Genomic DNA, 18,531 nt, shown 5'->3' with positions numbered 1-18,531 from the left:
AACAAATATATGGGAGTTACCAGTTTTTCCTTAGAATCAATCGTAAATTTATTGTACTTAGCAGGTTTTTATGTATCGTTATATCGAATACTTCTATATAATTATAATTTTATTGATAAAAATTTACTAGAGAGAGAAATTTACTTAAAGAGAGAGAGAGAGAGAGAGAGAGAGAGAGAGAGAGAGAGAGAGAGAGAGAGAGAGAGAGAGAGAGAGAGAGAGAGAGAGAGAGAGAGAGAGAGAGAGAGAGAGAGAGAGAGGCAATATGTACAGTAATCTGAGAAAAATTGTTTTCTTCAGGGAGGATGGTGAAATATTATTCTTAAGATATTAGAATTAATAAATAATCTTTATCATAAACAATATTGTTTTAATTAAAATTGTTTTCAATTGGAAAACTGGGGCGCGCGTAATTAATAATAGTCTGTGTTAATTTCAAAATATCTGAGTTGCACTACAAATTCAACCTTGGACGATCAGAAATATTTATTGTGATATTGTGAACTAAATAATAATCAAAGCGCCACAGCTCAATTTTATATAATCGTAAACAGACCAGCAATAGAGGCAGTCGGTCATTCATTCATTACTCGTATTTCAGTTCAGTTGGTGTTTTGTAATGTAGGACAGTGTATATGAGCAACTAATAAATACATCAGATCTTAATACATATTCAATATCCTCTCCAACCATCAAGATGTAGCTGTATAGCGAAGTGTCGCCAACCGATCTATACATTGGCTATACGATAAGATGCAGTACATTCGTTTACCAAGGTATCCAGTTATCCAGATATGTATCAAGATATATCTATCAATTCTTTAACTAAGTTATCTATCACTGAATGCAGACAAAGATATTTTCCATATCTTTTTATATTATATGATCAGATAATTATTATATCATATTCTATATTTCGTTTAAAAACAAAAATTGTTTGGAAAAAACGGTTATAATACATTTTTTGATAGTCAAAAATCGACCACTTTCTTCCGTCAGACAGAAAAATTGGTAAACAAGTTCCGCCAGACAATATGAAAAGTTGTTTTTGTTGCTGTTAATGAAAGTATCTTGAAAAATTTAGCTGGTTATCTATCAATTTCGTCATAGTAGTTTTTTTTAACAGAGAAACCTATCGTTTGATGGTCGCCAACCTTCGGTTCGGTAGAAGACGGCAAATAAAGAAGATAGTAGTTTTTCCGACATGTTCGAGTCGTGAGAAGCATTGTATGACCTACATTTATCATCAAACAATTTTCTTGTTTTTTTTTATAATTTTTAAGCTATTTAATTAAAAAGAATAGCAGTATCTATAAATTTTCGGTATGTCGTGAAATCGACATGTTTCAGGAAAATTAGAAGAGACGACCCAGAACTAAAAAAAGTCGTAGATGGAAACTGTGTCTGAGTTAGCCTAATGAAGGGATACTCAAAGTTTGAAGAGAGTATCATTCATAAACTCTTTGTCGACAGGCACTCCAAATATAATTGCAGTTTCCGGTATCCTCTCATCTATAATTTCACACTATCAATCAAAAATACGTATCATATTTGACATTCTGTAAGTACTATTAAGCTTACCTTAAAACAGCAAATATACTATAACCCCAAAAGGTATTATTGTACTTTTAATAAGCAGTTTTTGCAAACATTTTTATCGTTGATTACAATCATAGAAAAAAAATTAAACTGAACACAATTATTAGAAAGATAAGTAGTTTATGAAATCGCTCAAACAAACTGTATTTGTAATTTTGAAAGATATGTGTACCTGGAGATTAACTAGGGATTAGATAAAGACAAAACATCAGGAAATTACAATTTATGGGCAGACTTATCCAAAACGTAGAGGAATATTGAGAATAGGAATATACAGGGTGTGGCAGATAAACGGCCAATTAGAAGTATCTCGAGAATTAAAGCTAACTGAATCATGAAAATTGGAATGAAGGGGTTTTGAAAAATTACTTATTTAATGAAAATATTTTCATCTATTCCGTCATTTCATCTATATATTATAGAAGTTGCTTATAACTTCGGTTTTTAATGGGAAACCCTGTATATTTTTAAATTTTAGAAATATTCACGTTATTCTTTTCATTTTCAGATAATTTCAGAAGATAGAGATACAAGTTAATACATACTTACATGCTTAAATATTTATTGAATTAAAAATAGGTAAAACAAAATCAATTTGTGGTGAAACAAATAAAACCATTAAAAAAGTTTGTAAATAGTGTTTAAAATTTCATATTTGTTCATAAATGTCTAGTTGTCCTGGAAAAATAGTCTTAAATTTTATTCCTAGTTCCTGGACAATGGGCTCGGGTAGTTTTCCCAAAATGTCGCCTTTATCTACACTGCAAACGTCATTTTTTATATTATGACAAAACAGTTTTCTCTTCATTTTTCTTCTAAATGTACCTATCTTCTAGAGATGTTGGCGACCACATTGACCCATCTTATTCTATTCACAGCAGCTCGAAATAGATCAGTTGACGTTAGACCAGTCCATTTCCTAAGATTGGCCAGCCAGGATATACGTCTTACTTATCTCTTACCCTCAATCTTGCCCTATAGAATCAACTGTAGAAGTCTGTATTTATCGTTACGCATGATGTGGCCGAAGTAAGCCATTTTTAGATTTTTAGATATCCAGCTTGTACGACATAACTTTTTTATCATTTGACAAAATATGATATGACATATTAAAGTTTGACGACCATTCAAAATTAGTTTCCAATTGAGACGATCGATCCAATGTTTTAACCTTGTTTAGGCTGTTGCCTTTTCAAGGAAGTGGTACTTCTTTTTTTTTTCGACCAAGGGGGGTATGGTAAACGTGATGACGAATGCTTGTGGAGATGTAGAGGTGGATTGCTAAAAAGCTGGGGTTCAGAAGGTTGCATGTGTTATATGGACGATATGATATGGAGCGCACAAGAGGAATGATTGGTGAGAAGGCTAAACAAGTCAAAGGGAAGCACTTCAAGGTGTTACCAGCCCTACTGGGAACGGCTCTTAATCAACGTTTTTGGCTTGCAGTTGTTAGCTGCGATATTTAATTAGGGTTGATTCTAATATATAAAAATACCCATCAGGAAATTCGTTTCCAGTGTTGTGTAGAAGTTTTGTTGGAGGGAAAGGAACTTTTCATTTAGGAACCCTGGTGGGTATTTGTCCTCGGCAATTGCATGGCGTCTTTAGTATTTGTTTGGCTAGGTTGTTCGATCCTGCAATAGTGAGAAGGATATACCTCCTGCTGAGTGATAGGATTCTGACCTTAATCGGTGTTAGACTCGGTGGCTACCTAATATATGTGTGCTGATGGATAGTATCTGCACTTCCCCATGCAGAATCTAATGATTTTCCTTTCAGTGGCCATGATGGTGTTAATTTGGCGGCTGTTAAGTGATGCGTAGACGCATGCCTTGTATTCGATTAGCGGTCTTATAAAGGTTTTGTAGGTGTGCAACAATGTTTTAGTTGGCGTCCTGCCCATTTTACCGGACAGCGCTGCCAGGAGTTTAAACCTCTTTCTTACCCTGTCTAGGGTGTTTTGTATGTCGGTTTTCCAGTTGAGAGTCATGCTAAAATGAACTACCAAATAGGAAACCGAGTTTCTGAGAACAAGGTCTTCCCCTCACAAGATTATCCGGCCATGAACATCACGACAATTGGAAGATTTGAATAATATAAGTTGTGTTTTGGAGACGTTTTAATAATCTAATAACTCGATCTAGATAGTTTTGCGTTCTTTCGAATACAGACATTTGTCTACGCTCTCTATGTGGCCCTGACGTGAGGAGAGCAGTGTGATCCGCATAAAGAAGAAGGGTTTTGGATCTATAGTGAGGTTGAGGGATGTCACTATTGTAGATTGTGTATAATATTGGAGCAATAATTGAGCCCTGGGGTACTCCAGCTTGTGGAGCAAAGAGTGTGGATAAAACAATGGCGACTAGATGCGAAGGTATTTAAGTTTAATAGGTCTTTTCATCATGTGACGAGAGCATGCGCAGTCGCCATATTTTTCATACAGTTTTTAACAACAATTAAGAGATTAGGCATCATTGCTTGTTGATAAAGATTGTTTATAAAGAAATTTTTGGCTTTGGAAAATTTATAAAACAATAGGTACCTATGTATTGTCTTTAAATGATTTATAGTGTGTAGGTATCACTCTTACATACTCCATAATGATACCGTTTCGTTGTTATTTTTCGTCCATGTATCATAATAATAATTTATTAACAAAACTAATTTGCTAATTGTGCAATTTATTCTTTATGTTCGTATTTTTTTCAATAACTAGACTTTCTTTTTAAGTTATTTTTCCATCTTAATTACGTGTTCACATGCACTTTATTGTTATCTATATTACTAACCTGCTTGTTTACAACAAACAGTACAAAAAAATGGCGGAAACAATTTGCGATGAAAAGCCCTACTTACTATCGGATAGTAATATTTTTTCGAAAGCTCACAAAACGTATATTGCATACGTTATGTGAGCTCTATGTGTTGATTGAAAATATTTAAACGGGAATAACAAAAGAGACTGAATAATGTGGACAGCGTCTTAAAGAAATTGGTTTAAGTTCTATTTAGGCAAAAAAAGTGGTAGAAAAATAGGTACAGAAAACAGAAAACAGAAAAAAGACAAAAACAATAAACAGAAAAAACTCACACTGACTCCAATACTTAAAATTGTCGTTCACTGTATACATTTACGTGTGTATTAGACATTTGTTCTATTATTTACCGTTACAATTGAATAAAAAAAAACAACCTTAATAAAGTTTATAGGGCTACAATTCAGCGCTAAATAGGATAATCCTTCACTTTAAACTTTATTGTCTGGTATGCTTGATAATATTAAGAACAGCGGTTGTCAAAATGTGTGATCCAGATAAATACTTTATTATATCACACTATAATAAATAATTAATTAATAAATGCTATAATATAATTATAAATAATTTTTAGTAGATCTCTTAAATATCTTTTAATTTTATATTTTATAATTTTATATAGATACATTTTGAAGCCAAGCTTCTATTTTGGCGTTACATTACTTTTTTTTCTATAGTAAAATACTAAGACAAGCGTCACGGAACTAACGCCACAAGATGACGTCGTCACGAGTAGGTGAAAAACATGTAGGTGTTTAAGAATTAAGCAAACAGTTTTTAGGATATATAGAGACGGAAGAGTTAAAATCCCATAATTTTTGAAGTAGCTTTTGTAATATGTTATTCTACTGAGGCCAAAAAGATACCGTATTGCTCTTTATAGTAATTTAAAAATAACATCAGATTGGGCAGCTGTACTAGAACCCCAAAAACGAAGTCCATATCGAAGATGGGACTCGAACAAAAAAAAGTATGTTATTTTGGAAAATGCTAAATTCATTTCCTTAGAAACAGATCTTATTGCATATCAGGCTGAGACTAGTTTCTTACTTAACAAATCGATATGAAGGGACCATTTAATGTTGCTGTATATAAAAATACCAAGAAATTTTACAGAATCATTTATACTGATCTGGTTGTTATTAAAAAGCAAGGATTGAAGAGCTCCTTTATAGGATAATGCTACTGTCTTATCCACTTTAAAAGAGAGTAAATTAGAGTCCAACCAGGTTTTTATTTTAAGTAGATCAGAAGTTATAATTGCATGAAGAGTTGCAATATTTCTTCCAGGTAATGCTGGTATCATCAGCAAAAAGAAAAATTTTTCCATCGATCTTTAAGTTAGTGATGTCATTTATAAAGATAAGGAAAAGTAGATGACCCAGTACTGAACGTTGTGGTACTGCACATAAAATGCTTTTGTGACTAGAGTCAATATCATTTGCTCTAACTAGTTGTTTCGTATTCCTCAAGTAAGATGGGAACCAATTTAAAGAAATACCTCGAATTCCGTTTAGTTTTTTTATCAAAATGTCGTGATTTACACAATCAAAAGCTTTGGCATAGTCACAAAAACAGTAGCAGTGTAAAAATTATTGTTTAGTGCTTGATAGACCTCATGTAGTACAGAAAACATAGCGTGGGGCATTTATAAGTCTCTCAATAATTTTGGATAGGACCGGTAGTAAGGCAATAGGTCTATAGTTGCAGACATTAGATTTATCACCACCCTTATGAAGAGGAATAATAATGGCTGTCTTTAGGCACTCTGGAAATATATATTTTTAAAAGGAATCGTTAATTAGTGAGACCAGGACTTCCAGGTAAAAACTTAAAAAGATACACCAATAAAAACTGCTGCTGAACGTTCTAAAGAAAAAAGGGAACGTAAAAACAAATTATTGATACCATTAATAGTGCAAGAGATCTTAATCCAAAAGGTCTAGTACCAAAAACTAGTGCCTAACGTTCCAAAACTTGAAAACGTAAAAACAAATCACTGATAACAACAATATTGCAAATATTAATGTTCAAGTGTTGCTTTTGCAGTTATATATAATTTAAATACATAAATAATATCGAATTTTATATTTTCATTATGAATAACTGCCAATTTTTTATTTATAGAGAAAATCGGATGAAATACGCCCACTGTTTTGAAAAGATTTAAATGTAAATTTGCAAGAATCACCACAATCATAGGAAAATATCATAGTACCTACCTTGAATTTAGAAAAATATATGCATAGTAATTCAAAAGGTTTAAAATCGAAAACTGTTGTTGAACGTCCTAATGCTTATAGAGAACGTAGAAAAGCAATTAATGAGAGCCTCAACGTTAAACGTCATTTTATTTTTATAAAAGTTTATATTCTGTATAGTACTATATACCGCAAGGTTACTACTGCACGCGTCTCGATATTTCACGATACCTAAGTATTTTTTTGAACCCGTACAAAAACATCATAACAAGCGATAATAAATAGTAAAATTACTTTAATTTTAAAAATATTATTTAAAGTTTAAAAATAGAGAAAACAGTATTAAGTTTCTCGCTAGGCTATAATAGTACCTCCTACTGAACCCTTTTTTTTGTTCTTATTTTAGAGGATAACGGGTTCTATTACCCAGGACCCCCACATGAGTAGCATTTGGCCGATAGTTGTGCCTCTATCGCGCGGGGAGAAAGGGATGGTCGGGAGCATTAGAGCGCGGTGGAGTGATTCCTGTTTTTAACTCGAGTTAATACATCTCGCTCCAATGAATTGTTACACCCAACGGAATTATTACGGGTGAACATGTCGCACAGACTGAGTTTAATTAAATTGCTTGCTGTTTTTACTTTTAGTTAAGTAATAGAACGAAGAACAGCCAGAAATCACATTTGTCGACTTAAAAAAGGCCTACGATACGGTGCTTTTAAATAAACTTTTTAAATGTTTGATGAAAGCCATCTTCGTAGAAAGATGCACAAGCAGTTATTAAAATTGGGAAAAATATATACCCCTTTTAAATAATAAAGGTTTAAATAAAGGTTGTTGACTCTCCATCCGTTTGTATATTTAAAAAGCCGCACATACTTGGATAGGGAAATGTAAGAATTTTATTTGCTATGGCGCGCCAAGGGGGGGAGGGAATTTTGGGGGTTAAACCCACCCAAAGGGAATATAAAGTAAAAAAGATATAAAGAATAGTAGAAAATGTAACTTATGTTACATTTTCCTACTATTAACGTGATGGAATAAGTAGAAAAATATTAGTAATTGCGAACTTTTATCAATAAAACCAATGATCATACTGCAGAAATAAACAGGCGAATAGAGATTGATAGATCAGCATTTTTATACAAATGAAGCCACTCCTAACGTGCAGAAAATTTGGAAATCAGCCTATGTACCACTCGATGTTATATATTTTTAATCTTAATATATATAAATCTCGTGTCACAATGTTTGTCTTCAATGGACTCCTAAACCAATTAACCGATTATAATAAAATTCGCACACCATGTGCAGTTCGATCCAACTTAAGAGATAGGATAGTTTAAATCTCAAATTATAGTCACAATTTTAATTTATTGCTAATTATTTGTCTGTTATTATTTGACAGTCACAATTATCTGTTAACTCCAAATGATTCTAACAGATGTCGATACCTTTCGACTGGGTTGAGTAAGTAATCAATAGATGGCGCTGCTATGGTAAATCTACGAACGTGTCATATAAGATACATTTTAATAGCATAATTACCACGTGTTGTTGACGCTATAAAATTAATTAAATTTATTTTGTAGTGAACGAAATACTGTATAATTCAATTATTTCCACTTTTTAAATTTTTGGTGTTAGCATAGCCGGCCACGTGTTACTTAGACTGAAGTGTAAATTGAATTCATATTATAATGAAGATAATACAGTGAAATTAATCCTGTTTTTTACTTATTTGTGCTTCATTGATCAACACTTTATAATTTAATTTGAATATATGTATGTAAGTATTATCACATAATTATAATGAGGCGAAGTGTTGAAACACTTCGATTGACCATAAATATGCGAGTACAATTGCAAAATGATCCATCAGCATAAATATTTTCCGAACAACTACTAGATATTGGGAACGGTAAAATAGAACTGCAACCAAATACGCAATGCATTAAACTACCAGACAATTTTTGCACTGTTGTTCAGGATAAAAATGAATTGATTCAGAGTATTTTCCCGGATATACAGAATAATTATTTGAATCATGAATGGCTTAGTCAACGGGCGATTTTGGCAGCCAAAAACGTTGATGTTGACGAAATTAACTTCCAGATACAACAGTTGTTACCAGGTGATCTGATGTTTTTTAAATCAATCGATACTGTTGTTGATGAAAATGAAAGTGTAAATTTTCCGATTGAATTTTTAAATTCATTAGATATCCCTGGAATGCCACCACATAATCTTCGATTAAAGATTGGTTTCCCTATTATTCTCCTCCGTAATTTCAATCCACCTCAAATATGTAACGGTACGCGTTTGGTCATCAAAAAGATCACCGGAAACATTCTTGAAGCAACCATTTTGGCTGGGAAGTTTAAAGGAAAAGTGGTCCTGCTGCCACGTATTCCGATGATACCATCAGATTCTACCATATCCTTCAAAAGGCTACAGTTTCCAATTCGTTTAGCTTTCGCCATCTCTATAAATAAATCTCAAGGTCAAACAATGTTCATTTGTGGTTTAGATTTGGAAAATCTATGTTTTTCTCATGGGCAACTATATGTTGCGTGTTCACGTGTTGGGAAACCGTCGAATCTATTTGTGTTAGCTAGAGACAGGTTAACCAAAAACATTGTGCACCGATTGGTGTTAAATTAAATTAAAATTGAAAGTATTTATAATTCAAAAAAATAGATATTAATGTTTAAAAGTTTAAGACTGTCTGCCTTGCCTACCTCATTCATGAGTTTAAGCGTCACATGTTATTTACTGTATTATACTGTAATATACTTATATTTGTTATAAAATTAAATGGAAATAATAAATCTGATAAATTTTTATTTTGTACCTATTGATTTCTGCTTAATATCAAGTGTAAGAACATTTTAATTAGTTGTGTTCAACGTACTTCCCCTTCAAATATCAATCCAGTGAATTTGTATACTAACATCAACATTTTCGTCTTTGTTCGTAAATAATTTCATTGTACTAAAGGGTTATAGTAGTAGAAAGTCAAATAAGGAGATCACCATATTTTTTTACAAATACCATCTGTGTGAAAAAGCATAGTGGACTCCGTGACTGATGTTCTCTTATTGTTCCTCTTAGATTGTTTACTATAATGTAATATAACAAAAACTTTAGCCACAGCAACGCGTGGCCGGGTCAGCTAGTATTATTATATGGAGCTGACACTAAGACACTAAAAAAATTCAATTTAAAAACAATCAAATCTTTCGAACTCTGGTTATACCACAGAGCATTAAAACTATCATGGACTGATAGAATTACAAATAAAAAAGTACTGGAGAGGTTTGGTAAAGAAGCAAAACTAATCATTACCACCATACAAACAAGAAAACTGGAATATCGACCGCCGCCGCCGTAGGGAGACGGGACTCTAATAAAAAGTTAAAACATTTTAAGTCATAGAAGAAAAAAGGACAGGCATTTACTAAAGATAACTGGAAAGGTCTTTGGTAAATTTAAAGAATGAAAGAATAATTTCATGAAACAAATCATAGCAGATTTATATAAGTTTCTGAAAAAACCAATTTATCCGACGGTGAAGGAAGTTATTGGAGGAGAAATATCTTACTTACAAATACTTAATTAATTTTGGTGACCAAAACACCTAGAGAATACCTTGGAGAAACAAAAACTGTCCCTGTCAAAAATGACACTACAAAAATGAGGACACTTAAATGATTTTAAAAGAGAAAAAGACATATTCACAATCTAAAATCAGTCGGAAAATAAATGAAGATGTATTCACTACAGGAAGAGTCATCACGAAAGTTTAAAAATTTTTAATAAGTTCAAGAAGAACAAATAACATTAAAATTAATGTAAAATCTATTCATGGCCATAAGAGGCACCAATATTTTGAAAATATGCCCACAGAACATACCCAACATTAACAAATTAAAGCCCCACAAAATAAAATGAGCATAAAATGGACCCAAGAAGTAGAAAACGTTAAAAGTAGAAAATATTAAAAATTTAATATGTAAAATAACGAATACAATATTTGAGGGTAATATTAAAATGATTTACTTACCTGCAGCTAGAAATATTGTCGTAACACTAAAGCTAGTAAGTATGGAATAGCTTTCGCAAGCAAATTGATCTATTAAGATAAATTAGATAAATAAGAAGTGGACATGATAATATTAAAACAAATTTTTGTACCTCATTGTTTTCAAATTTTCACTATCAACTTTTATTGATTAAATTTTTTGATTGGCGGAAAAAAAATTCAAGCGGAAATTTATACCAAGAATCGTCATAGGTTCGATTTTATTGTAGTGGAGGTGTTAGGGAAAGAGAGCAATTTTTAAAAAGAAGAAAAATTATATCCCAATGTTTGTTCTCGTGTAGTTCTTTACTTTGGTGAAAAAGGTTTTCGGGAAGTGAACTGTTTGGTTACAACTACAGTACATTCAGCAAACTTACACCTCTAAACGATTAATGGAATTCGCAGAAAACCTTAAGTTGTAGTAAAAGGCATGGTAAACTGCACTGGAGTTCTCTATAATCTTTTTAATAACTTACTTTGTTTAGAATATTTTTGACTGTATTATCAGTTAGAGTTAATTTGTATAAAATGAGGAGCAAAAATTCAAATGGAATTTTTGCTGTACAATTATTTTGTTAAATAACATTATAATAGTGTACTTACTGATTATTTTAATTTATAAATCATCATCATCGTCACTAAATTCACTACCGCTATCATAATGTATATCTATGATCACTGGATTAATTTCACTAATTTTATTTTCCCAGATCCACCACTCTTCTATTAATTTTTCACATTTATTTACAATTTTGGCCCATATTTCTGGAGTTGCAGTTTTAAGACTTCTTGCCACATTTCCCTAACTGCATCCAACGTGATTATCATAATACGTTTTACATATACCCCAGATGTGTTAAATGGGATTAAACTAGCAGTGATATGGCGGTAACCGTAGTACTTGATGTCCATAACTTGATATAACTTGGTTAACTATATACACTGTTGGTTTTTCATTACATTTCGAAATTTCTCGTAACTCTGATTTGAAGGCGTATTCCGGAAAATTGATATTATTTTTAACTAATCAATTTTTTATGTTCGGTACGTTCCACGACTGTTTTGGTTATTTCTCTGAATGATAAGGTGCATTATATAAAACTGTAACTGATGGTCCACTCAGACTAGGTAACAGTTTCTCCTCTTTAACAAACATATCTGCATTTATGTTTTCATGGTAATTAGTAGATTTTGATTTTGAAGAAAAAATCAAATCTGCGTTTTCTCATCATGTCTCATCTAAGTATACGAATGTGTTATTTTCAGATTTAAATCTAATACATTCTCTCAAAAATTTAATTCTTTTGTGAATAATACTTCTCCTTTCGCATAAAAGTAATCTATTATTTTCTTTTTTGACTTTAAATCCTAAATCTCTCAACACTTTACAAAGGCTAGTCCTCTTAATTTCAGAAACTTGTCTTTCTCTTATTTTGTATTAGTAAAGTATCTAAACTGACATGTTGATTGTTTTCACGCATTAGATACAAAATATTGCGAATTTAAAATTTTTCTCCATCAGGTAAGTCAATGCTCCTAGAATGTTTCCGAGTTGTTTTCTTGTCTTCGTAATACTCAGTCACAGTAAGATCTTCTTGAGAATCTCTGACAGTCTTCGTTACAGTTTTTAGCTTACTTTCACTTATCTCGAGTGCGTCACAAACGCGTTGATTTATACATAATAATGACTTAAAGGTCCACCATTGTCTCTTTTCATGGTAAAGTATTTATGCACATTTGCAATTAATTCATCAATATCCAACTTACGTCTAAGCATGATGGTCACTTGAAACTACACGTTTGAATTACAATATACTGAGTTTAGATCAATATGACAGAAACTTTCTAACTGTTGTGCTTGAGAGGTAAAATATAATGTAAACGCTTACAAACATCCTAAACACATTAAGCAAATTAGCCTAATGATCACTACGAATGCCGATTGTAATTTAATTATGTTTGATAAAAAGTTTAGAAATGGTTGGAAACTGCACATAGCAAATTAAAATGTTTCCCACAATTATTTTATTTTTAGTATAGTATTTTAAGTATTTTAAAACCCTAACTTTAACCCTTAATCGCAGACGTCTCAAAAACGGTACACTCTAACAGACATATGGTCAATCTAACCACCACTATTTAAATTGACAAACTGTTCTAGTTTACTCCAAAGTATTTTTTAACAAAAATTAAAAGTGATATTTTAGTACTTTGTATATCTACTTTGAATATAAATTATCCTTAGCACGGTAGTATTTGTTTCAAAAAAAAAATATTAAACAAGTAGGTGAAAGAAATTTACATTAAATAACATTATGCAGGAATAGTATTTATTAAAAAAAAAATGTAACAAAATATGCAAAACCATGAACAACGGGTTAATGATACATATATTTATTTTCTACTTAAAATTTACCAAAATGTTAAATATTATGGATAAAACCAGTGCAGTTTACCGTGCCTTTTACTACAACGAAAGGTTTTCTGCGAATTCCGTTAATCGTTTATAGTTGTAAGTTGGTTGAATGTACTGTAGGAAAAAATAAACAAAAATTCAGCTTTTTTTTTATTTCTTAGAATAAAGGTAAGGGTTTCTCTAATTGGTGTCAATTTGGTCAAAAAGTAAGCACGTCGTTTTGGTGTTAGTGTTCGTGTGTACAATAAGTCTAAGGGTGGCCGCACACAGAAAGAGCAAAACTGTTTTAGTCAAAAACGTTTTTGACTAAACGAGTCTGATGCTGATGTTTCCATATAAATGAAATGAGCTGACGCACACTGATTAGTCGTGTGTCTAAAGCATGTTTAGGCTCATTTAGTTTCAGTCAGTCTGTTTGATGTTGATTACCGGATCGTCGTTTTGTGTCAAAACATTTCAATGTACGCAGGCGCAACGTGTTTTTGGAATTCCTTTCTTGAAACCGCTCGAGTAGTTAACAAGAAGCACATGTGGAAACAGCGATATTTTGCTTGTTTATATTGTGTATCATGGAAGTGGACGCAGAAAAATTAATTGTACTGATTGAGGCCAGATTCTTTTCTCATTTATAGGATGCACCCAAAATTGTATTTTATTTTGCGTTTTTTCGTCCTGTAGGAGGAACCACTGCCAGAAAACTAGTGCAATTTCGTCGTTATCTGTCGACATCTTTAATAAAACTGATTGCAGTATGGTTTGTGCAAACATTTTGTTTCTCTTAAAAACAAAATGTTTCTTGTGGAAACAAAAACGTTTTCGTTTCAAACAAAAACCTTTTTGACTAAAACAGTTTTGCTCTTTCTGTGTGCGGCCACCCTAATAGTCAGTAAGAAAACGTGAATACGGCGATACCCTGTAATTTTCCGTGTCACCACCGAATTGCAGAACATTTTCATTCAGGCTCTACTTACCCTCCACTTCACTTTTGGACTTATGCCGTTCATTGCTTTTTATTTTTGAGGGCTGAAAACTACCCCTATTAGAAAAAAATGGTATAATTGTAAATTAAAGCGGGTAATTAATTCAAATCATCTTTTAATGAAGTGAATGAATGTCAATTAACATTAAACAGCATTATTTAAGATTTTATTATAGTTTAACCCCTAAATCTCACCCCCTAGATTAGTTATAATTAAAACAATGTCATTGAATACCTTGTCTCTACTGAATGTCATGGAAAATTTAGGTTATTCTTACCCACCACTTCAAAATTGTGCCGTTGGTTGCTTTTCATTTTTTTAGGGGTGAAAACGACCCATATTAGAAAAAAATCATACGATTGTAAATTCAAGCAATTTGCAATTATTTAATTATACAGTAACATAAAATTTAGATTTCTTTACTGTTTAAATGGTTTACCACATAATTTCTACCCTGATAAAAACCTCCCCTTGCGAAAAAATTCGAATAGTTGTATTTTTTACTATTGAAACTATAAACACAATAATTTCTTAAATCAAAATATGAATTTCTTTTACTTTATTCAACTTACAAACGGCATTGCCGTTCGTATGATTTACTCCATATAGTCTTTCCCAAACCCTTCTTTCAGTGCGTCACAGTTTTTCGTTTTCTTTGAGCGCTTTCTCTATCCAATCAGTTAAGTGAATCACGAACATTTGACGTAAAACTTCATTCATGTTGGCAATCCTTTCGAAGATTACATGAAATAATTCTCGACACATCTAATACAATATTTGGCGTCACAATTAATGACGCACTGAAAGAAGGGTCTGAGAAAGACTATAGTAGTGCCATTGGCGATTGCGTCGACGCTGACGCGGCGCTTCTAACGCAACAACCATTTAGTTTTTCTTTATCTTTTAAGCATCCCAGTTCTGTTTTTTTTTTGTGAATTCTTATTATTTTCATTTTTGTTTTTTTATATCTTTTGGGTGTGTCCTACTCTCCTTGCAACCCTACGTATCCTCAACGGCTGAGCAAGTTTGCCTTCCAGATACAAAGTGTATCATTGGTCTGAACCTATTCCCTAGTAAATTGGATTACGAGTGTTACAGTATACAACTTTAAACAACACAAAAAAAATTCTGTAGTAGTGAAAAAATTTAGAATTCAGACTATCGAAACGCTAAAACAACAGCTGTCATGCTAAAAACTCTTAAGAGTGTAGGCGCAAAATGTCGGGCCAATGCTTTTTAAATGCATTTATTTTGTTCGAATCCTGAGAAAACTAATAAGTATTTCTGAAAAATTTAAACGCAGAATGAAAGATTACATTATTACTGACGGGCGAAAATTCCTGAAAACTTCTATAATGTTTATTTTAGTAACTTACACGGGCAAAAAAAAAGAGAAAATTAAGTGTGATTTTTAATTTCAAATATCTCATTCAAAAGAAAATTTTTGTTTATTTAAAGGAACTTTCGGCTCTCGGTAATAATGTAATCTTTTATTCCGTTTTTATATTCAATTTTTCAAAAATATTTATTAGTTTTCTCAGAATTCGAAACAAATGAATGCATTTAAAAAGCGTTGGCCCGAAATTTTGCGCCCACGCTCTTGAGAATCATTAGTTAACCAAAAATTTCACAGTCCTGGAAACAATATATTGCGGGATCTGAAGAACATATTGTTTATGAAAATTATTATGATGAAGAGATATTTTTGTCTATAAATAATACAGTTTAACTCAACTATTTATATCCGCAAACAATAATTATTTGTTCAATGTGAAAATAATATCGTTGATGCAACTTTCCAATTACTATTTACTTTTATGAGATTGATAACGAAATCAGTAGTCAAGAGTAATGCTAAGAACTATGATTAACAAAAGAACAATACACGTTATTTAGAAAATTTATCGAAATAATTCTATTTTATCAACATTTTAGTTATGAGATAAAATTCTCTTCAAATTTTAAACACACCAGAAACGGAAAAAACTAATTTTAGTAGAAAGGTTATGCAATATATTATAAGGCGATGACACAATTGTCGCCGCTCCCAGCAAATAGTGGCAGTTTTTACCAAGAGTTTACTAAGAGTTCCCTATACTTATTACAGTGGGTTTTGATTTATTTCGATTTTTCTAACAATGTAAGGTTTTAAAAAAAATTAAATGTCTACGAATATAAGAATTGGTGACAAACTTAATAATCGACTATCTATCATATTTAAACAGATGTTTATTACAACAGATTTTTTTACAGGATGCCCAAACTATTAGATTTTTCTATTAGCAAATTAAAGCTGTAATATCGTACTTATTTTTAATGAAACATCTTGTATTTTATCAGTCTTTGGTGTGGAAAATTTACTTAGCTTTCAATCTATATCAGGCTTTCCTATACCTATCTTCCTTCATTTTTGAAATGCATTACTTAGTGTAACTGAGTTAGTTACACTAAGTAACCGGGAGACTAAGACCTCGGAAGCCCCGAAGAAGACATCAAAGATGATGTCGAAAGCTCGGCGCAATGATAATCGACACGGTTCAACCCGGAAGTCTGTTGAGTTTAATATTAATTCTTGTAATTGTATTAATCTTAGCTCTAGGTTTAATTATTGTACTAACGGCGGAAATCTTTAGGAACACACACACATAGTAGGCGGTACAGTAGACTAGGGCGAAGCTGTGTTTTTTATATTTTTAAAATTTAAATAATATTTTTAAAATTGGATAAAGTAATTTTAGTAATTATTTATTATTTATATTTTAAACAAATTATATTATATTAAAACAATTCAATAAATTATTATGTTTGCTCTTAACGTCACCTAGTATACTTTATTTACTTCTGACAGATCTGTCAAATTTAGACGAAATAATAAAATCTCATTGGATAGTAAATTTAAGTATTATACAGGGTAGTCCTTAAGTAATTGTACAAAAAGAAACCGTAGATTCTACACTTTAAAGGATGTTAAAGTGGAAATTTAAAATTTTATTTTTCGCTATAACTTTCATGTTTGTAAACATTTATGTATAAAAATTTATTTACAACTGGGTACTATTGAATATGGGGAATTACAATTTGATGCACAGTTTGATGTAGCTGATAAAGGGCGCCACATATGCCACATACGTAGCATCAATTTTCACTTTTTTGCTTCTCAAGTTACGGGTATTTGTGACAAAAAAGAATAAAGATACATTATTTTAACAAAAAAAAGGTATACTTGTTAATAACTTCAAAACTCAACAGTTTTCGAGATAATCGGATTTTACAAATCAACTGCATAATTCTGATTTAACGCAATTACTCCAGACAACGAAAGAAAAAAAGACAAAAACATCAATACTTCTGAATTTTGGTATGAAATACCTTTAATAAAGTTAATAGTTAACTAAATATTAAATAAAATAAATATATCAGCAGGATAATTTGCAATAGGATTTGACAAAATAACAAAATAATTGGATTTTACATCAAACATTTTACGCTTTATATTAAATCAAAGTCATAATCAAAACATTTTATTTACAAACCAAATTAAGAAATACTTAGTTAAACTAAATAACATTAACCTATTTGGAAAGTAAGTGTTCGATATGACCACCATTTTTTTTATTCATTGGTCAATACATTCCATAAAAGATCGTCTCATATTAAATAGCATCATTGGTTCTAAAGAAACTGCTGCAGTATTTATTATAAGTATTATAAGTATAAAAATAAGTACTCTTCTCTACACATCACCAAGGAATATGACTACCACGAACAAACCAACGTTAAGGAAAGTTGATATTTAAGTATATTCTCACTCCCCTTTCTCTATAATGTGGTGGTGTACCATCTTGCATAAACCACATATTTCTCCTTAAGTTTGATGACAATTCTTCCAATAAATCAATAAAATCATTTTTTTTTAAATGTAAATAAATCTCACCATTCAAATTACAAGGTAATTTGCATGTCTGTAAAAAATGATTACCATTGGCTCCAAACCATACGTCTATTTAAAATTCAGGTTGAAAATGCATTTTTTTCTCAACGTGAGGATCTTCAGTATTTCAAAAATAATTTTTCTTTAAATTAAAAAGACCGTGGTGTTTAAATGTAGCTTCGTTCGTAAAGATATTCTATCGACAAAGGAATGGTCAAGATTTTACCTGTTTCCGATATCATTTGCAAATCTACACGTAAAAGGTAAATCTGCTGACAATAGATTTCGCACAGTGTAAAATGGGAAGGATGAAAATGCTTACGCATCGTCAACGAGAACCATTACTTCATCTTCCTGATCAGGCGTAATGATTTTCGGTCGGCCTAAGTTGTCACATTTAGGACAAAATGAACCTTTACGCCTTAAAGGTTTGGTGATTAAGTTGTAGCCTGTTTGGATATCTTTTTAAATATTCCTTCTCATATCCATATTAGAAAAATTATT

The 18,531-nt window shown here is 31.6% G+C and overlaps 1 protein-coding gene across 7 annotated transcripts in view; it reads right to left on the bottom strand.

Moving 5' to 3' along the window:
* Positions 1-18,531, bottom strand: part of LOC140434255 (facilitated trehalose transporter Tret1-like) — an 81,866-nt gene that overhangs the window by 13,309 nt on the left and 50,026 nt on the right. Inside the window, exon 1 of one of the 7 annotated variants that reach the window (XM_072522372.1) lies at positions 10,683-10,773. The exons of 5 other annotated variants lie outside the window; for them this stretch is intronic. The gene's annotated coding sequence lies outside the window, so the exon portion shown is untranslated. Of the gene's footprint in view, positions 1-1,581; positions 1,716-10,682; positions 10,774-18,531 lie in introns of those variants that run through there. One more of the 7 variants, XM_072522374.1, reaches the window with a different exon arrangement.

The sequence above is a fragment of the Diabrotica undecimpunctata genome, chromosome 2 (assembly GCF_040954645.1).
Source record: "Diabrotica undecimpunctata isolate CICGRU chromosome 2, icDiaUnde3, whole genome shotgun sequence".
Taxonomy (NCBI): Eukaryota; Metazoa; Arthropoda; class Insecta; order Coleoptera; family Chrysomelidae; genus Diabrotica; species Diabrotica undecimpunctata.
This window is presented reverse-complemented; position numbering and strand designations above follow the sequence as displayed.